The sequence below is a fragment of the Tamandua tetradactyla genome, chromosome 15, assembly GCF_023851605.1.
Source record: "Tamandua tetradactyla isolate mTamTet1 chromosome 15, mTamTet1.pri, whole genome shotgun sequence".
Taxonomy (NCBI): domain Eukaryota; kingdom Metazoa; phylum Chordata; class Mammalia; order Pilosa; family Myrmecophagidae; genus Tamandua; species Tamandua tetradactyla.
In genome coordinates this window covers 6,347,338-6,369,757 of record NC_135341.1, presented here as the reverse complement: position 1 = coordinate 6,369,757, position 22,420 = coordinate 6,347,338, and positions in this window count along the sequence as shown.

The following is a 22,420-nucleotide window of genomic DNA, read 5'->3' as shown; positions in this document are numbered from 1 at the left end:
CCATGCCTGATTCAAGGGTACAATCTATTTCCTGGGGTAACATTGGAGGGGTACAAAATGGAAAGTCATTCAGAACTTCTCTTGGTATTTGTGTAGCACCTCATATCTATGTAGCACATGAAAAGTTTATTTAGTTTATGCATTCCTCACATTTTCACAAAATGGGTAGGAGGAGCTCTACTTTCTACAAGATTCAGCCCAAAATCAACTCTTCAAAGGCCGGTGTCTATCCTCAGAAAAAAAAACTATTTGTTATTAATGATCTTTAAAGAAAATCTCTTGCAAACAGCTCTCTATTTGGCAACCTGTGGATGCCAGGAATTCCTTTCTAAGGGATCCTCAGAACAGTTTCCCAAAATCAAAGGTGAATTAAAGTGATAAGCACAATTCATGTATGAAGTTTGTTTTTCTTCTTAGATGCAAGATACCTCTCTCCTACAATGAAATAGATAAAATCTCCTTTGGCTATTGTAGCTAACTCTCAAGTGCCCAAGGTAGGTATCATAAAAAGTGAGAGGGCTATGTATAATACAATGAAGAAAGCAAGTCTGACAGTCCGTAGTTTACTGGGAATGCCACCACTGTTCAGTATATTATGCTGAGCCCTCTTACTTTTTTAAGTTAACTTTTTAACTCATAATGGATCAAAGACCTAAATATAATAACGAAAGCTATAATGCTCCTAGGAGAAAACATAAGGAAATATCTTCAGGACCTTGTTGTTAGATGGTTTCTTAGACTTTTTTCTTTTACTGAAAACATGAACAATGAAAGAAAACATGGATAAATGAGACTTCACAAAATATGAAAGGTGGCTTTACTTCTTGTAGATTTTAGAATCATTTGTGGAGCCTGGAAATTGTATTCTTTATACTGTCTAAAAGCTTTCCTGGCTTTATATATACATGTATATAATTATATATGTGCAGTTATAGGCATAATGTGTGCACAATAATGTTCCAGTTTTCTTGGCTGCTCAAGTAAATACTACATAGTGGAGCAGCTTAAACAATGGGATTTATTAGCTCATGGTTTTGACGCTAAATGAAAGTCCAACTCAAGTTGTCATCGAGGCGATGCTTTCTTTCTGAAGACTGGAGTTCTGGGGCAAGCAGCAAGTAATCCTCAGCTTTCCAGATGTCAAGGCACATTTTAGTCTCTCCCTTCCATTCTGAGTTCTGTTAAATTTCAGCTTCTGGCTGTTCCCTCTATGGCTTTTTCTCTCTCTTCTAAATTTCATTCTTACAAAGGACTCCAGTAATAAGATTAAGACCCATATGATTGAATTGTGTCATACCTTAACTGAAGTAACCTCATCAAAAGGTCCTATTAACAGTGGGTTCACACCCACAGGAATGGATTAAGTTTAAGAGCATCTTTATCTGGAGTACATACAGTTCCAAACCACCACAAATATATATATAAATATACATCTTCAGTAGATATATATGCACATGCATGCATATATAAACAAATATAAGATAAATAAATATACATATATATACTATATGATAAAACTGGGCATCTCAAATAGTTTGTGTATGTGTATATATATATATCTTAAATGTGTGTATGTATGTGCATACGCATGGATATACACACACAAACACCTCTGTCAGCTCTGGAATTTGGAGCATTTTATGAATAACAACTTTTTTCATTTATTTTGAGGCATCTATTCAGATTACCAAATTCTTCCAAAATCCATTTTGACCATTCATATTTCCTATAAAGGAAAAAATACATATTGAAATGGTATTACTATGTGTCAACATGTATTTCCATATACTCATTTATAGTTTATTTCTAAATTCCTTCTTATTAAATTTTATGCTCCCTTCATCACTCCTGGGTTTTTTTCTGCTCTTTTTGCTTGGTTAGTTGATCAAAGATAGTCTTTTTTACTGCTTTTATTAGCATGGTGATTGCCTCTTCCTTCCCATACAAAGAAGCAGCTCTTGGATTTATCAATACTACTTTTCACAAAAAATGATGGATATATGCTTTATGATTATTACTTTCTTCTTTCTTCTAATTTAATTTGTTTTCTTAGTGTTTTTCTTTCTTCTCAAGAATATTTCTTTCACAATGAGACAGCTTAAATCCATGAGTACTCCTCTGAATACATTTCTTGCTGCAGTCCCTATATTTTGATAATTATTGTTCTCAAGATTATTATATTTAATGGATTATATGTTTCAAAATCAGAACTATTTTCCACTCAGCTTTGTTTTATATCCTCATTCTCTAGAAGAAAACTTATAACTTTGTAACTTTTGAACAAATGTTTGATGAATGAATGATTTTCCAATTTAATTATTATGTAAGCTCATACAGTAAAACACAGACACATTCCTTACATCATTCTTAGGGTTTTCCCTCTCTTTTTCTTTTTTTGGTTATTTTTTTTAAGGTAGTTACCCATATACCCTCGAAAAGAATAGAGGCTAGGGGGAGAGAATTTTTTATCTCTCTCTGTAAGAAAAAAATTATAAAGCAAATACATAGTTCAATAGTCAATAATTCCCTATATATATTAAATTATACATTTGACCTATTTGAAAGTCTGTGTATCAACTGCTGCCCATTTCCTCCTGTATTATCTTACCTTTAAGGTGCCATCTAAACAGAAGCTTATTTTGGAAGCACCTTTTATTTAGTGGAAGGCATTCTGTTTTTAATCTAATAGTAGATTGTTAATGCTTCTCAGCCTAAAATAAATGGGTGGGGGGTTGCTTATTTTTATAGGTGCATGTCAAACAAAATGACCAGAGTTTTACCTCTTATGAATACCTGAATGACAAAAGCATCATTGAGCAAAGAAAGAGACAAAGTGGGGGCCAGAGAATGGGGAGAAAATCTCACAAAGGGTCTCCAGTGAAGAGAGACTGCGTTTATGGTTTCTCTTTTAGATGCAGTCCCTGGTCTTATCACGTTTTATGGACCCTGAAATCCTAATGTGAAGACATCTGTTTAACAGTCAATGAATCAAACAAATGATTCCCAGAGGATTCTAAAAGCTCTAAGTTTTCATTGCAATTTGTGTCAAATGATTTTAAGTAGATTTGCTATCTCAATGGGAGACCCCTGGAAGAAAACATAATGTCTGCTGGTGCCTCTGGAGGAAGTATTATTATTATTATTATTATTGTTATCTTATTATTATTATTATCGTTATCTTATTATTATTATTATCATTATCTTATTATTATTATTATTATTATATTTCCTTCATCTCAAAGCTAATTATATACTCTTGAACAATTGTAGAAAGAAAGTCAAACAGTTGTTATAAGTTTTACCAAGTAGTATACATTTAAACAGATAATAATTATTAGATGGTAATCTAATAATTTCCAAAGGCTTTCTTTTAGAGCAGTGGTTGGGAACTTTTTCAGTAAAGTGCTAGATGGTAAACATTTTCAACTTTGCAGGAGAAAAGATCTTTCTCACAAATACTCAACTCTCACAAGCAACTACAGACGATATGTAAAGGAATGGATGTGACTCTGTTTCAATAAAACTTTATTTAAAAAGCACACAATGGGTTGGATTTGGCCCTGAGCTGAAGTATGCCTCCTATTGTCAAGTCAGTTTGGTTTTATTCACAGGCAAAGTCAATTTAATTGGAATGATTGCAGTAAAACCTACAATGATGGAAAAACAAGGACATTTTAATTTGTTTTGTTCAGATTTCAAATCAACATTTCTCAACTTTCCCTCTGCCTTATATATGTAGGTTAAGACAGCTTAGGCCTAAAAGAAGGAGAAAGAGAAACTGCAGCAACTGTGATCTCATTCCTTATCTGACTCAAAATAAGTACTTCCACAATTCTGCATTTATGGACCAATGTGGTGCTTTTATTTTGCATAAACAAAACATTGGTTCCCAAGTAAGTTTATTTTTCTGAAAATATTCAAGCAATGTTATTCAAGCTATGTTTAAGTATTGTTTCTGTGATGTTTTCAGCAATTTATACAATGTACCAATGTTTATTTGGTCATTTTTGCTATCAGTTATTTCTACACAAAAATTGCATAAAGGCATTTGTCTTAGCAAATTCTTATATTTTTGCTAGTAAACATACTTCCTTTTACTTTTGCTATTAAATATGCTTCCTTTTGCAATCTGTAGCTGTACTGGAAGCTCTGAACCCTTTCTCACCATCCTCAACTTTTCTTATCTTGACCTCTTTAGTCCCTATAAACAAGACTTGTAGACCTTTCCCACAGTTAATAAATCTCCATGCAGGCACTAAAGTCAGAGTGCTTGTGCTTAAATATGAGGTCTTCACTTATAATCTGTATTTGGACAAGATGCTTTTCTCTATGCTTGTTTTCTCCAGTGAAAAATAGTGATAATAAGAATGCATGCTTTATAGGGTTATAGGGCTTAAATATGACAATATTTAAAGTTCTTTAAAGGGTACCAGGGCACATACTAAGTGTTTAATAAATAATAGGTATTATACTTATTTAAAACATCTAGCATACATGGTATTGCATATAAAAGTTAGTTTTATCCCCCAGATTGAAACAAAATTACATAGGAAGGAAAATAGAACATTTATTCATTCATTCATTCAACAACTTATTTTTTTCCTTCTCCTTTCCCTCTGTGCCACTGAGACATTTTGAGGAGGGAAGTGACAAGATTTGAGTTCTCAGAATCTCTGCGTGGATTTCTGTGACCAATAGGGCCACAAGCCTGAGGACACACCAACCCACTAGAAGGATGCTGCAGGAGATCTGGAAATAAGATTTCAGTGATGCCAGCAGGAATTGGTCATAGCTGGATTTACTATGAAAACAGAATGATGTTTCCTGGATTGGATACAAGATGCAAGAGAACAAAAAGATTCAGGGGTACTCTGTTGTTTCTGATTTGAACAACTGGTAGAATGGAGCTGACATAAATTGACATTGGGTTGACTATGTGAGGAGAAGTTTTGAGCGTTGGAAAGAAAGAAAATAGGAGTGAAATTCTAGATATGGTTATGAATCATAGAAGTTTTATATACCAACTTGGCTAGACAGAAGTCCCAATTTATCCAGTCAAATGTTGTTGCAGGTGTTTCCATGAATGTATTTTGCAAATGTGATTAAAGCTCACAGTTTACATTAGGGCAGATTATCATATGAATCTGGAGGGACCTGATTCAATCAGTTGAAAGTCCGTACAAGCAGGACCAAGCTTACCTGAACAAAGAATTCTTCTTGTGGAAAACAGTCCTTGACTGAGATTTTCAGCCTGCCCTGCAGACTTCAGACTTTCCTAGCAGATCCCACAACCATGTAATTTAATTCCATGCAGTAAACCTCCTAAGACATTTCTTCTACTAGTTCTGTTTCTTCTGGTTGAACACTGAGCATGTAGATGTTACTTGTGACACTGAGACTGAGTAAGATTATCTCAGCAATGAGAGAAAATAGAAAAAAAAATCTGAAGAGAGCTCAGGTAGATGCTGAGAGGTAGAGTTGAAGAAATTAAGAAGACAAAGCAAATGATCCTGAGGATAGCCAGTGATATGGAGAAAGAACCCAAAGAAATTAAAATCCTAGAAACCCAATGAAGATATTGTTTCAAGGAATAGAATTTGATAACCTTAAGAATAAGAAACAAATATTAAAGGATCCAAAAAAGAAAAAAATACAAAGTGAAAATTGATGGATTTGACCAAATAAAAATTGTGGTTTTATATTTTACATGGGATGCCATGAACAAAATGAATAGTCCGGAAGGATATATTTTCAGTGTCTAAAACCAAACAAGGTAGTGATGTATGGAATATGTAAGCCATGAATTCAAATAACCAATGCCAGTAAGAATGAAATATATCAAAATCAATAGAATGAATACATAATTCACTAAACCAGAAAATGTACTGAAGAGATATTCCAGCTTTCTAGCCATTGGGAAAATGAGTATTAAAACAGTCATGAAATATTACTTTATACTCATCATATTGGGTATAAAATTAGAAAGTGAGATTACTTCAGCTGCAGATGATGGGTAGTTAATGGAAAAATTGGGACCTTGCTGGTAAATGATATAAACTGGTACAGATTTCCTAAAGAATTATCCATCAGAACCTGATGAAATTAAATATGCATTTATCTGATACTACTCCTAGTGTTATTCACTACCTCAACTCACTCAACCTGAAAAATAATTTGTGTATGGATTCTGTCTTAATTTCCAGCTACTAAGGCAAATACTGGACAATGGGTTGGACTAACAACAGGAATTTATCAGTTCAGGGTTTCAGAAACTAGAAGGCTTGTTTCCTCCCAAGGGTAGGAAGCTGCCTGGAAATTCTTGGGCTCTTTGGCTTTCACTTAGCATGGCAATGTCCTCTTCTTTCTATTCTGAGTTCTGTTGACTTCCAGCTTCTTGATCTTCCTGGTAACTTTCTTTTATAATAGGGATAAGACTCATCCTCATTCAGTTGGTCATACCTTAACTACTTAACTAAAAATAGTATCTTCTAAAAGTACTATTAGTGGTGCAAGGGTAGCTCAGTCGTAGAATTCTGACCTGCCATGCAGGAGACCTTGGTTCAATTCCCGGCCCATGCACTTCCCAAAACAAACAAATGAAAAATGGTGCTTTTTACTCACATGGAAAAAGAATGAAATGTGACCCCCACCATACAGTATACAAAAAGAAAAAAGTACTATTAACAATGGATTAAAAATAAAAAAAGGGTGGGCCACAGTGGCTCAGCAGACAGAGTTCTCGCCTCCCATGCTGGAGACCTGGAATTGATTCCTGGTGCCTGACCATGGAAATATCACACCTACAGGAATAGTATTAAGAAAAGAGCATATTCGGGGTGGGGGGGGTACATAATTCAACCTGCCACCGTCTGTCCTCTGGATCCCCAAACAACATGTTCTTCCTGTACATAAAATAAGTTTATTCTATCACAACATTCCAAAAGAATTAAGCCAATTGAAAAAAACCTCTAAATGAAAATTCTCATCAAAATAAATTATGAGCATGGTTTGTCCTGGGGCAAAATTCTTTTGTCTGTTGATGGGTGAAACCTAGAGAACGAATCACCTGATTCCCAAATACAATGGTGGGACAGGCATACTATGGAAATTCCCATACCAGAATGGAGAAATTGGAAGGAAAACAAAGGCCACAGGTCCCAAACAAGTCTGAAATCCAACAGGGCAAATTTTGTTAGATTTCAAGGTCTTAGAGTTATCTGTGCATTGGTGCTTCATTCTCTAGGCCTACTGGAGTAGCAACTCTACCATTTCCAAGCCACATGCAGCGCCCATGTGCTCTCTGATGCCAAGGGCTAGGTCCCACTCTTTCTATGCTCTGCAGTAGCAGTTCACTCCACCCAAAAGCTGTGGTAGTGGCTCTTCCCTTTCCAAGTGTTAGGGTGGCAGTCAATCTCTTGTCAAACATCAGAGCACCCATTGAAGTGCAGGCATGGCCCATCCCTTCCCGTGTGTACATATAGGTCCTTTGTCTTGACACAAAGATATCTTTTTGATCTATGTCTTTGCTTCCAGGTTCCATCCTTCAAGCCATTCTTCCTTCAAATTATCTCCCCTCTGTTCCATTCAGTCCAAGATATAGTGCTTCTGTCCATACAAATGTCATAAAACACTTGTCATCCTATGTGCAAATCCAGGGAATTCAAGCAATCAAACAAAACACTTCCCACAAATCCTTCCTGGATAATTGCATTTTCATCCTGGCTTCTTTTAAAATGTCTGCATGGATCCATGTTCAGCTACACCCTCTTGAGCAAAGAGTTGTTTAGTTAAACTTTCACTGGGAGCCTGGTTCTCTGGAGACTCATTTCCCAGAAACTAGGGAAGTTCCTGATAGAGCCACTTATGCTCTAGTCTCAGAACATGTTATCTAGATAGACTGAGAGTTTCCAAATCATTATTGTTGTTTCCTTTGTGCTTAAGATTATAGTTCTCACCTTACTCCTTCCCTTGGGTTTTCTATTATAAGCTTCAAGGAGAAACCAGGCTGAACTTTCCACACATAGCTTGGAAATCTCAACCATATTTCTAAGTTCCACTTTCAGTCGAACACTAGAACATGATTCAGACAAGTTCTCTATAAAGTTCTCTCTACTTGTAATAACCATCATCACTCCTCCAGTTTTCTTCTAAGGCTATATTGGAAGTAACGTTAATGTTCGTATTTCTGCCAAAAGTCTCCTCAAATGACTCTAGACTTTTTAAATCAAGTGCCACACAAATCTTCCAGCCGCTACCTGTTACCCAATTCTAAAGCTCTTTCACAATTTTAAAGTATTTGTAATAGCAGCACACAACTTTCTGGTACAAAAACTGTCATTATTTCTAGGCTGCTAAGAGAAATACCATAAACTATGTTCCCTTCACAACAAGAATTTACTGGCTCATGTTTCAGAGGCTAGAAGGCTTGCTTCCTCTGACATCAGTGACCTTCGTTCAGGCCAGCAACCCATGGGTTCCTTGGTTTTCCCTTCACATGGGAATACTTTTTCTTCTGGGTTCTGTTGACTTCCAACCAGCTTCCAACCCCACCCCATGGCTTTCTCTTTATAAGCCATCCAGTGATAGGATTAGGGCCCATCCTGATTCAGCTGGCCACAACTTAACTAAAAATAACATCTTCAAAATGTTCTATAGACAATGGATTCACACCCACAGAAAATGGGACTAAGATTAAGAACATTTCTGAAGATAGAATGGTACATATTTCAACCTGCCACAGATCCCCAAGGTGGTAAGTACAGGATGTCCTCTGCACCATTGCTTTACACTAGCAGAGCATTGCAGGCATCCCTAGATGCCATGCAAAGGTGAGAAGATAAATCCAATGGATTCTTTCAATGAGATATAGTACAGTAGAAATAGTGAATGAGAGTTACAAAATAAATAAATCCAAAGAAAGAGTTTAATGGCACAGAATAAGAATGTTAGTTCAACCTAGGGCATTTTATGAGATTCCACAAGGGTGACAGGCACTAGAGTAACTTGCCAGAAACCTGCAACCACCAGATGGGTCCCTGGTCCAGATAAGTCTTGAAACCTAGCTCAGCCTCTCCAGAACATCAGATAGTTTCTTATCCCTACCCCATTTTAGTGACAGATTCTTCCATTATCAAAAATTTAGAATTGCCATAGCCTAAACAACCCCAAAGAGAGGTATGGAAAGATCAAAGGTGATGGTGGAATTATACATAGAAGATAGGACTTAACAAATGACTGTGAATGCTGAATCATTAAATTGATGTGTCTTTTAGTCTCCAGTATTTTAGAACAGCTAAAAGTAAAAACCTAAAATTGTGAAATTGTAAACCATGTCAAAGTCTGAAATATGTTCTACAACTAATTGTGGTGCTGTGCTTTGAAATTTATAGCTTTTTTGTATATATGCTATTGTTCACAAAAAAAAGAAGGAAAAAAAGTCAATTGTGATGACAAAAAAGTATGTAAGCCCTCTAGCCTCCTATATTCTGGAGTAGCTAGAAAGAAAACTCTGAGAGGATTGTATGGTAGCCCATGACAAAGTGGGATCTATCCTGTAATCACTCTTTGAAGAGTGCTTTGAAAACTATTGCGTTTTTATTTCTTTGCTTTGTATATGTTATACTATACAATTCAAAAAGTTTAAAAAAAGAATGCTACTTCAAAGATGCTTACAAGAATTAATTCTGCACAAGGAGAACTATACTACATGTTTTAAGGAACAGTCCAGATCTAAAGTCAAACCTTAAATAATTTAGGGTGGCTGCCTCTCTATAAATTAGTAAGATGGATAAGGAGTCAATAATTTTAAAAGTCATAAGAGATGTATCTTTCACAGATGGTTCTGGGATTTTATGAACATCAGAATATCAGAGGTTAAAGAAAAGTAAGTAAATAAATAAACAAACAAAAAGCATACCCCTAATCACCATTCCAGCACTTCAGTCTGCTACTAGTTCTTTGATTACTCAATATCTCCTCATTGAATATTGCAAGCAAAATGAACCTTCAGTCCTTCTTTGTTATTGGTAAAAGATTTCTCTGTTTAGCTAGTAAGAAAAACAAAATTTTTCCCAGTAAACTCTGTGCTCATCTCTCTACTCTAATCATTAAAAGGTGTCTTAATCTTTCTAATTTAAACTTTCCCTGATGGAATAGCCTAAGAGGAGGATGACTGAAGTTCCTTTAAAATGCTGAAATGGGAGAAGAGAATCTTTTTATTTTTATTTTTAACTTGTTACTGTTCCTTCATATTATCAAATGGTAATACTTACACATATCTGTGTATTCTTACTAAATAATTTACAATTCTAAGTAAATTAGGAAACCAATAACTGAAAAAGCAAAACTCTAGAGCAATCCCATGTAATCTTGGGAGGCTCTCTCATGAATTGGGGTTTCGTCATCATGATAATTTATTAATATTTTATATTTCCAATGGGCAATAAACTGGACACATTATGATGAGTTTGTCATAGGGAAAAATGTAGTTTTTCCAAATAGCGACCAAATCTGAATAATCAAATGTGCCATTTTCCTTTCTAGTGACCTCTAAGAATGTGTTTTCTAAACCATTTGATTTGTGTTATCTAAATATTGTTTCTTTCCTCTGGCTTTCTCTCCTAGCTTTGTGACTGTCAGGGGGGGATTTACTACGAATGTCTGTACAGTTGATTGATTAATACAGCAATATAGTCTAGGTCAGAAACTGCCAAGAAAGCTGATGTATTGATTGTGCAGTCAACTGACATACTGAAATAGCATTATGTAGCAAAACCTAGTTGATTTTTTTCCAATCAGAGAACATATTACTGTGAAAGCAATGAAGGGGGGAGGCATCTCCCTTGAACTAACATGCCTTATTTAGCATTTGACAAAAGGAAGGATGCAGCTAAGAAAACATTTAATGTGATCTAGCACAACAGTCAATCTATAGGAAATTTCCCACAGCTTGGCACAGATACATGTCTTCAAGCACAGGTAAAGATGAGGTCATTATAATGCTAAATGCTGAAAATCCCCCTTGGGGATCTAATTTTCACTCCCTGACTATCCTGAAGAAGGGGAAATAGTCCAGAAGAGGAAGAATGGAGCTTAACTTTTCAGGGACAAGAGCAATCAGGATTGTACTCAATGATGTACTAATGATCATTAGCAAACCAAACCTTTGTTTCCTGCTAGCCATCACTTTTATAATTAAAAGTTAAACCAGGGGTCCAAGGGTGGTTCAGAGGTAGAAGCCATAAAATGGGTCAGCATCACCCAATACAGCAACTGTTAAAAAAGTGAAAAAGTGATCAGACTTCAAGTAAAGATATAAATGAAGATGATCTGAATGGGACTGAGGTAAATCAAAATACAGGGTGATATCGTGTATATTTTAAAACTTCAACTTCTGCATGAGACCAAAGGGAGAGATGTTTATTTGGTGCAAAATTTATATTTTTGTTAGTGCATAATCTAACTTGTATGGTCAGTTTATTCAAACACCATAATTTCATGGAACCTTGAATAGGGAGTGAGATCTTGTTGGTTTGTACAGGTTAGTGTGATGCCTCAATATATTCCACAGTAATTTGGGCAGAGAATTAAAAAGTACTTGCAAAGTCACATGGGAGACTGAGAAAAAGGAGGAAATATTAAACTTTCCCATTTGGGGAATTTCTGGTATTCTCACAAGCAGTAGGTACAAACCATTCAGTAGTCCAAGCCCTTGATCTTGGGGTTCACCCCTATGAAACTTATACCTGCAAAGAGAAGCTAAACTTACTTATGATTATGCCTAAAAGTCACCTCCAGAGAAACTCTTTTGTTGCTCAGATGTGGCCTCTCTGTCTGTGAACTCACAGCCCTCCCCACTATGTGGGGCATGACTCCTGGCAATGTGGGACCATACTCCCAGAGATGAGACAGGACCCAGTATCATGGGATTGAGAAAGGCTTCTTGATCAAAATGGAAAAGAGAGAAATGAGACAAAATAAAGTGTCAGTGACTGAGAGATTTCAAACAGAGTCAAGAGGTTATCCTGGAGGTTATTCTTATGCATTATATAGACATCCCTTTATAGTTTATGATATATTGGAGTAAGCAGAGGGAAGTACCTAAGACTGTTGAAATGTGTTCCAGTAGCCTTAGTTCTTGAAGATGATTGTATAACTATATAATATATACAATGTGACTATGTAGTAGTTGAAAGTCTTGCGTCTGATGCCCCGTTTATGCAGAGAAAAAAATGAGGACCAAAAATAAGTAAATAATGGGGGGATTCAGGGTTAAAAAATTGTGTAGATTGCAATGCCAGTAGTCAATGAGATGGACGAGTAAGGGGCGTGGGATGTGCGAGGTTTTTTCTTTTTCCTTTTTATTACTTTTCCTGAAGTGATCAAAATATTTTAGAAATGATCATGATGAGGAATACACAACCATGTGATATTATTGTGAGCCATAGATTGTATACTTTGGATGGACTGTAAGTAAAGATAGATCAATAGAAATATTTTAAAACAAAAGAAAAAAGAATCTTTTACAAGAATAATGTATACGGTATATAAAGTATAAAAGTATAGAGTGTGTCTACCCATCTGTGGTGGTTTGGAACTGCATGCACCCAAGGAAAACATGGTCTTAGAGTTAATCAGTTCTTGTGGGTAAGAACCCATTGCATGTAGAACCTTCTGATAGGGCTACTTTATTTAAGATGTGAACCACCTCAATCAGGTTGGGTCTTAATCCTATCACTGAAGTCTATTATAAACAAAATTAATTCAGACAGAGAGAGAGAGAGGGAAGAAGGAGAAGAGACCAGGAGACACCACCATGTGCCTTGCAATGTGGAAGCAGAGGGCTGAGGGTCACCAGCAACCAGCCAGGTCCAGAACCCCACAGTCTTGGGGAGAAAGCATTTCCTTAACAATGTCTTGATTTGGACATTTTCCTGACCTCAAACCCATGAGCAAATAAATATCCAGTTGTCTAACCCAACCCATTTCATGGTATTTGCTTAAGCAGTCTAGAAAACTGAAACACTATCTTTTCCTTCAATTTTGACAGAAACAGAGAAATGATAAACTAACCTAGTAAAATGTTCTTCCCCTACTACTTATTTCATAAAAGAAAATGTATAGTTTTGACTCTACTCATTTCTGAATAAATTAAAATAGCATTGAAAATATGACATAGCTCTAAACCATTGTTTTTGCCTTAACAGATGAAAACTTAGAGCCAAATAAATATAAAACCTAGGTGACTTTTTTTTCAAATGTGAATCTAGGCATGGAGTCCTATTGTACAAAAGAAACATGATTCATACACCAATGTCGAAATCACAAAATAAACACACACAGGGAGGCCAGGGTCTGTAGGCTGCTCCACTCATTCACTCCCACACCTGACTCCAACCCCTCCGCCCACATTGGAACCCCTAATGCTTTACAGGGCACATTTTACAAACTGCAGGTCTGCATTTAGATGATGTAGGTAAGGTGCCTGAAAACAGTCACTCCTATTTCTTCAAGAACTATCCATATTTTTTAACATAAATGATAATTGAATCAAAAATGTTAGATGGGAGGGAGTAAGAAAAGCATTTTTGCATGGTGTTTTATTCTGCTAATTGCCCCACAGTCTTTTTTAATAGATCCATGGCTTATATAAATAAATGACAGAGATTCTTGTAGTGAGGGTTCTTTTTTTTTTTTCATGCCAGAGCAACCTTCTTTGTCTACAAATTGGATGTAAGACTACTTCTCACACTGTGTCTCTCTTATTACGAAGGGCATCTTAATGCCTTCTTCAGACTGGGGCAGGCTGCAGAGGTGACAGTCCTCCAGGACCGTCACAGCTGGGCATTTACCTCTCATTCCCAGAGGGGTATTACCTATGTATGTCCACTCGTATATCCATATATCTATATTTATCTATCTATCATCTGTCTATCTTCCCCAAAGTGTACATGACTATTTTGAATACAGGTTTGACATTGATGACTAAAATTTCAGGCTTGGGAAAAATACTACCCTTTATAACATTGAGATCAGAGTTGAAAACCATGGTGATAGGATGGAAGGTTGTATTCATTTCCTGTGGCTGCCATAAATTACCACAAATTTGGTGGCATATAAAAACAAAAAATTGATTATCTCACAGTTCTGGGAGCCAGAAATCCAAATCAAGGCATTGGCAGGGCTGCGCTCCTTCTGGAAACGCAAAAGGAGAATCTGTTCTTTGCGCCCTCCAGGTTGTGCTGGCTGTCGCAGATTTTGGCATCCCTCTCCTCTCTGCCTCCAAGGTCGCACTGCCTCCCTCTATTCTGTGTCTTTTCCACTTCTGTCGGTCTCAGATCTCTGCCTTTCCCTTATAAGAACATTTGTCCGCTAGATAATCCAAGATGATTTCCTCACCTCAACATCTTAGTTTAATTATATCCATAACGACCCTTTTTCCCAAGCAAGCTCTCATTCACAGGTGTCAGCAGTGAGGATGCAGATGTATATCGGGGGAAGGGAGCATGGCACAATTAAACCTACTACAGTGATCAAGAGAAGAATACCAAGATGGGTTGCTGAATTTTCACCCTGACATGACTAGTCTGAATGTGTACTCTAATTTGACCTTTCTTTATATCTCAAGCCTAATGCAAGTCTTTCTCTGTTTGGGTTGAGAACTCGCCAAGCTCTTTCCTTTCTAAGGGCTTTCTACTGCTGATTTCTATCTGAAATGTTCTCTCCCTTTTTTATTCTTTAATTTGCCTGGTTAAAATTCATCTAACATATTTCCGTGTTCCACCCAATCCGACTGCCTTATCACCTCTGCCAGCCTCCCAAACGCGCACCCAGTTTAGTACCCCTCTCATGTGTAGTGATAGCACCTGGCAATTCACCCTTGATGCAATTTACAAATTTTATGGTCAAGTAGATTTCTGATTATTTGATTAATGCCTGGACTATAAGATTCCTGAGGGCAGGATCTTGTCTCTTTTGCTTGCCATTGTATCTCAATATTTAGCTCATTCTTGCCCCATAGAGCAAACTGAATACATAGTTTAGGAGTGAATTAACAGACCGAAAGGATGGATGAACAAAGGAGGCATGATAGATGGTTGGTTAGATGGAAGAAATAAGTCCTGGACAGAGGCAAGGGCTGGAGCACACTAATATCAGATGATTCCTCTCTAAAGACTTGAGGTATGATGACTAAGTGGATGAAGAAATTCGGAGGGTCATTGGAGCATCATTTCAAAAATTTTTATGTATTTCATTCTTCTGTGCTGAGCCCTTTTTTTGTTTCAATATTTAACTTTACTATTTATTTTAAGCAGGTTTATTAATATGTATGTGTATGTGTGTGTGTGTGTATATATATGTATAAATCCACCCATAATCCATCCAAAATACATAATCAGTGGTTTGAGGGATATTCACAGAGTTGTGCATTCATCACCACAATCATTTATAGGACATTTTCATTAATCCAAAAAGAAAAACTCTATACCCCTTAACAGTCACTTCTCAATCCCTCCACCCTCCCCCAGCCCTACATAACCACTAATCTAATTCTGTCTCTATAAATTTCTTTACATTTGTATTTTATATAAATGTATTTACATAATATGTAGTACTTTGTGTCTGGTTTCTATCATTTAGTATAATTTTTTTTAATTTTTGTGTTTTTTTAAATTAGAGAAGTGTAGGTTTACAGGAAAGTTATATAAAAAAACACAATGTTCCTGTATGAATGTTGCATTTTGCAGTAGTGTGTTACCTGTATTACAATTGTTGAAGGAATGTTAAAGTAAAACTGCTAACTGTAGTCCATTGTTTGCACTAGGTATATTTTTCCCATACACCACCTTGTAATAGTGATATAATTCATGAAAGAATATTCTCATATTTGAACTATCAATCACAGTCCGTCATCTACAACAGGTTTCATTGTGTTCTAAAGTCTGTTTCTGCTCTTCTGCTAATATTTTATCCTCTCCTTCATTTTGAAGGATAAGGTTGCCATATAAAGAATTTTTGGCTGGCAATTTTTCTCATTCAACACCTGAAATATATCATACCACGATGATTGCCTCCATGATTTCTGATGACCAATCAGCACTTAATTTTATTATAATTCCCTTGTATGTGGTGAATTACTGTTCTCTTGCTACTTTCAAGATTCTCTTTCTTTGGCATTTGACGTTCTGATTTACTATGAAGATGGAAGCAGGTCTATTAGGATTTATTCTGTTTGGTGTACGATGTGCTTCTTGGACATGTATAGTTATGTTTTTCATATGAGTTGGAAAATTTTCAGTCTTATTTCCTCAAATTTTCTACCCTTTTCTCTTCTCTTCCCCTCTGGGAAACCCATGATATATATGTTTGTGTGCTTTATTTTCTGTCATTCAATTCCCTGAGACCCTGTGCAATTTTTTTCCATTCTGTTCTCTATTTGTTCTTCTGTCTGTGAGATTTCTATTGTCCTGTCTTCTAATTTATTGATTCTTTCTTCTGCTGTTCACATCTGCTGTATTATGTCTCTGGATTATTTTCAATATTTTCTATCGTGCCTATCATTCCCATAAGTTCTGTTATTTTCCTTTTTATACTTTCAAATTCTTCTTTATGTTCACCCAATTCTTTTAATACCCCTTATCTCTTTAGCCATATTTTCCTTCTTCCTCTTGAATTGATTTAGGAGATTTGTTTGAACATCTTTGATTAGTTGTTCCAAATTCTGTGTTTCCTCCCTAGTTTTAATTTGTCTTTTGACTGGGCCATATCCTCCTGTTTATTGGTATGGCTTCTAATTTTTTCCTGATGTCTAGGCATCTGATTATCTTGATGAGCTTACTCAGAAAGTCAATTCCTCTCTCTTACCTAGGGTTTTATTGTTGATTGGCTTTTGGCAAGGGCTCTTCTTTGACACTTGGTTCAGCTTATTCTAGAATGATTAAAATTCCCCATGTTTAACTGAATAGATTTTTTTTTTTTTAGCTCTTTGGCATCTGATTCTTACCCTGGATATGCAGTATAATTTTAAAGATGGCACAATTTGTGCAATTATTTCACCCCCATGGAAAAACTTCCTTTCATCTGTTCCTTCTACAGGAATCTTGATCTGTTCTGGTTTTCAATTTTTGTTTATTTTGCTTATATAATTTGCTCTTTTTACCCCTCTCTTTCATTGCCTCTAGCTGCTTGTGCCTGGAGAGCAAATTCTGGAAAGTGGGTCACCCCCAAGAGGACTTTCCTGGGTCAATATTCCCTTGTCAAAACAGGGCCAAGGACCCACTATGGGTCACTGACCAGCAGCAAACAACCCTGGAGAGAGGGTCAGGAAGGATGCCAAAAGCCTTTTTGATGACTCCCTGAAGGTTCTGTCCTGGTCTTCCCGGGAGAGGGCACACATCAGCAAAGTTTTCCCTGTAGACCTAAGAAGGCCTCGGGTCTTTAAACTTCCACCATCTTCACCCCTAGCAGGGACAGGCTTGAAACTATGGCCATGTGGTCCCTTTCCAGGGCAGGTTAAAATCACAGCTCTGTGCTGGGACCCAGTGATCACTATTCGCTCATCAAAAGCCGGTGATCAGTACTTGGCTATGCCCCATTCCAACCCCCGTTCTTGAAGAAGATGGTTTCAGCATCCCACTCCATCTGCAGCAGACACTCAGGAAGCGGACTGGAGGTGGTTTGCCGCAAGAGTGGGAGTCGTGCTCCGGCATTCACTCCTGAGCGCTTTACTCAGTTCAAAGCCACAGTGTCTCAACCTTTTCCTCCTGCTGTTCTCTGGATGCTGTCCTGTGCTCTCTGAGCCTCCAGAGCTCCAGAACAGTTGTTTTAGACAGTTTTTGCCTGTTACTGGCTGTTATTGGAGGAGGATTGAGTGCTGGAGCTCCCGACTCCATCATCTTCAATTCTGCAAACAGAGTAGTAACTGTCATCTCTGAGATTCTTAGGGTCCAGGAGGAACTCCAGCTGCTTGAGGAAAGGGATGCAGGTGCCTGTACCACAGAATGAAATGGGAGAGTGGCAGGTATGCAAAGTTCTGTGTCTGTCCACAGCACAACTAGCATAAACTGTTATAGTAATTAAAGCTCACAAAACTTTATGTTTATTATCATGTTTGACTGTGAAGGACAATGAATAGAGGAAATCTCTCACTTTTCAGCTGGGAACTTCCATGCTCATAGATATTTAGTACTAAAGACAAGTTTACAATCAGTCTGGACCTGGAATTCACATAGCATGATCTGAATCCATGTTTTGTTCAAGTATTACTACAAGCCTGTATTAGTTAGGGTTCTCTAGAGAAACAGAATCAACAGGGAACACTCACAAATATAAAATTTATAAAAGTGTCTCACATAACTGTGGGAATGCAGAGTCCAAAATCCACACCGATGGAGGGGCTGGACGAACTCCACAGGAGAGGCTCACCAACCGAAGCAGGAAGAGCCTATCTCTTCTGAATCCTCCTTAAAAGGCTTCCAGTGATTAGACTGAGCATCATTCATTGCAGAAGACACTCCCCTTGGCTGATTACAAATGGAATCAGCTGTGGATGAAGGTGATGTGATCATGATCTAATTCTATGAAATGTCCTCATCACAACAGACAGGCCATCACTTGCCCAACCAGATAAATAGGTACCACCACTTGGCCAAGTTGGCACATGAACCTGACCATGACAATGTCTCATCCTACCATGTTTTCATTTTGCTTCCTTTATTATGTATTAGGTTGAGCCATATGAAATTGCCATTTTTATAGATCAAAAATGGTCATATATGAAAATTTCATAAGGTTCAACTAAAGTAAATTGGACCTATTCATAAAGTCAAACACATCATTCATATCCATAAATATTACTAATAAATACCCCACAATATTTCTTAGCAAAAAGAATAACAAAAAGAGATCACAAATATCATGAGATTGGAATATGAGAGGTTTTATTCCATCATTATTAAGACTCGTTATATTGTCAGTTAAATTTGATTCCCTCTCCCTCCCAAACTTGTACTTATTTGTCACTATCTTGGGGCTTCCGATGTCTACGTTCTGTTGGGGATTGAATCATGTCCCCCTCAAAGATACAGTCAAGTCCTAAGTGACTCATTTGCAAGAAGGATTTTTGAAGATATTATTAATGTTAACTTTTTAAACATTCTATTTGGATGAGAGCAAATTGAATCATGTTGTGGCTTAATCCAAATGACTAGAGTCCTGATGGCCAGAGAAATTCTGAATTGCAGTCAGTCACTAGAAGCCAAAAGTCAGAAGAAGGCAGAGAAGGAAGCCGATTGCCACGTGACAGGCAGAGATACTAGTCAAGGAACCCCAAGGGCTGCAGCAAGCTCATACAAGGACACTACCTACTCTGGAAGAAAGCTTGGCCTGTCATTAGAATTTAGGCTTTTAGCATCCAGCACTATTAGACAATAAATTCCTGTTACTTAAGCCAACCAGTGTGTGGTACTTACCATAGCAGCCCTGGCAAACTGACACACTTCTGATATTTGAAAGACAAAATGTTTACCACCTGGCATATTTAGGGCATTCTTGATATGATGTCAAAACTGATTATTGGAAGAATCCGAAATTCAGAGGCAAAGAAAAGACAGAAAGAGTTATAGGCAAGTTCAGGAATTAAAAATACCCAGAGAAGGACATTCTATGATCATTATGGGGAATTCAAGAATTGCTTCCTATCTTTGGATCCAATAACAGAATATTTATGTCTATGTGTGTTTTAGCCTACATTTTGTTAACATATCCTTGAGTTTATTGTTCCTTAGAGATGATATGAGGTTGCCTTCACAGGTTAGTAATTCAATATAGTTTCATAAACTCAATAAATATGGAGTCCTCCAAAAAACAAAAGTCATTACATGAGTCAAAATGACAGTTCTTGAAAAGTAATACAATCAATAAAGTGCATTTAAATGAAATTAAAGTCACTTTTACTTTTTCATTGTGCTTGATATTAACCTATTTTCATAAACTTATCTACTTGCTCAAATTACTCAAACCAATCATATGACTGGTAGAAAGTGTATCTTTGCTGTGTGTAACCTAAACTGAGCATAGGCCTATTGAATCTGAGTATGAAGAGTGATTTTTCCCTCCTCCAATTAATTATATAAAATACAAAACATGCATTCATTTGCTTTGATTGACAGCTCCAATTTTGGATGTATATCCTAATTAATGGGATGAAAATTGCAATACCTGAATCAATTGCAGTTGCTCAATTGTCTACTTTGTAAAGTGAGAACATTTTAAATTATATATGATTTCATAGTCTATGTATCGTATTTCAACTGACAATACTTGGTTTTAATGAGGCACTTATCTGCATACACACAGCCCTATCCAATTGCTCATTTCCCATCTATTGTTATATATGGAAGAAATGGATCTTCATTAATATTCAAATGTCTTCATATTTGCATCTGATATAAGAATTTACTTGGGATTGAATAGGGTCTTCAACCAATGGCTTTATCTGTGTGGAACTAAATTAATCAATTCAAGCTATATTCTTAATAGAATCTCTCTCCCCACCAAAATTGATTTAGTTAAGAAAAAAAAGTAGAGCAGAGTTGGATTGTTCATTTAATGACCAGTAGGATGTCCCCCAAAATTCTATTTCAGCCATATCCAAATTCATGGACACTGCTGTATTTTAGTATGCAATTTTAAAGAAACTGAAATAAGTTTACAGCTCTTAATTCTTCTATGTATTTAGTTGCTCTGCTGACTAATATGAATCAGGCAAGCCCAAATAGAAATTCTACACAAATACTTTCAGTCACCTCACAGTTAATGGAATAAATTACAAGCATGTTTGGTATTAACTATTTGTGTAAATAATCCCAAATGCTTCTCTGACTAAAATTTTCTTGCAGTCAGTGGAGAAGGACTGAATATTCTCACCATAATAAGGGCCCTTTGCAATTTTTCTTTAGCATTCTGAAATTTCATTTAATGACTAATAAATGATCATCCTAATTATTTGTAACTAAATAGGTTCCATTATGGAAAATAATAGAATCTTTCTGAGTAATAATATTATAAAAAAATTTTCTTCTTGGTTATCTAGATTTTCTAAATTTACTGCCGTCAGTATGTTTTTATTTAATAACAAGAGAAATAATAAATTACTTAACCATCAGCTTCAGAATGGGATGTATTTTTTAAAAAGTAGAGGAAAGAAGGGAGGAAGTGGGGGAGGGAAGAAGGAAGGAAGGAAGAGGGATAGAGAGAATGAGACAAAAACAAGATAGGGGCAGAGAAAAGAAAAAAAGTGTAGGAATACTGTTGAAGACCTAGGTTTTTCATCTGTTAACTAGTATTGCTTACTCAGCTGCATAAATTTAAACCAAGTAAGCTCTTTAGAACTCAGTTTCCTAATATATAAAATGATGAAGTCAAATATAATCATTTCCAGGATCTTTGAAGCTCTATAATTATCTGCATATATTGGTCTCACTTTCTGTTATTTTTTCAAAGCTTACTTTTCTAAATTTTTGCATCGTTCTGTTGACTTCTTAAAAAACTTTGGAACACAAATTTTACCTTAATGTTTCTCTAAGCACAATATATTTATGTAGCATTTTAGACTTAGGAAGAACCAAGTGTCATCCCATTATTAATAGGTGGGTACAATGTTACACAATAGATATTGACAGAAATGTTATTTCAATCCAGAATTACTGTCACCCAGTACTATTACTGTTACACCACACTGCCCCTATTTTTTTACAATAAGAAAATTATAATAACTGCATAAACAGACTTTGTATTTGGAACTTTTTTTTTCAAATTGAAGTCAACTAGAAAACTGTTACTTTTCTTATTTAGAGCAAAGGAAATTTCAAAAAATGAAACAAGTATTTTTGGACTTAATGATTTCTATTTGTTTTCGAAATCACAAAATCCCTTCCAAAATATTCAAAAATATCCATTCTTGTATGCCTGCAACTGGCTGCTGTACATAGGGAAATCGATAATTCTATATTTATAATTAACAATTGTAATGTAGTTTGCTCTTTTATAAGTAAGTATCGTTATGTTGATAATCAGTTATTGGCTCTCTTTGGTTTTCATAATGCAGAACTTAAAATACATAACTTGATAGAGCATAACTAGTAAGAAAATATTTGCCATCTATTTAGAAAATCATATTTATTTTTGAAAATTAGCATTTATCATTAAGCATCCATATGGACTTATAAACCATGATAGTGCCAGTTGTCAGGAAAATATTATATATATCACAGTTATTTAAAAATGTCAATAAGCATACACAATGTTGATGTTTTATGGAATCCCCAAAATATGACAAAACAACAGAACAATGCCTCTTTCTCAACATCTCTAATTATCTCCAGCAATCATATAGCGTGAATTCGTATAGACAAATGGAATG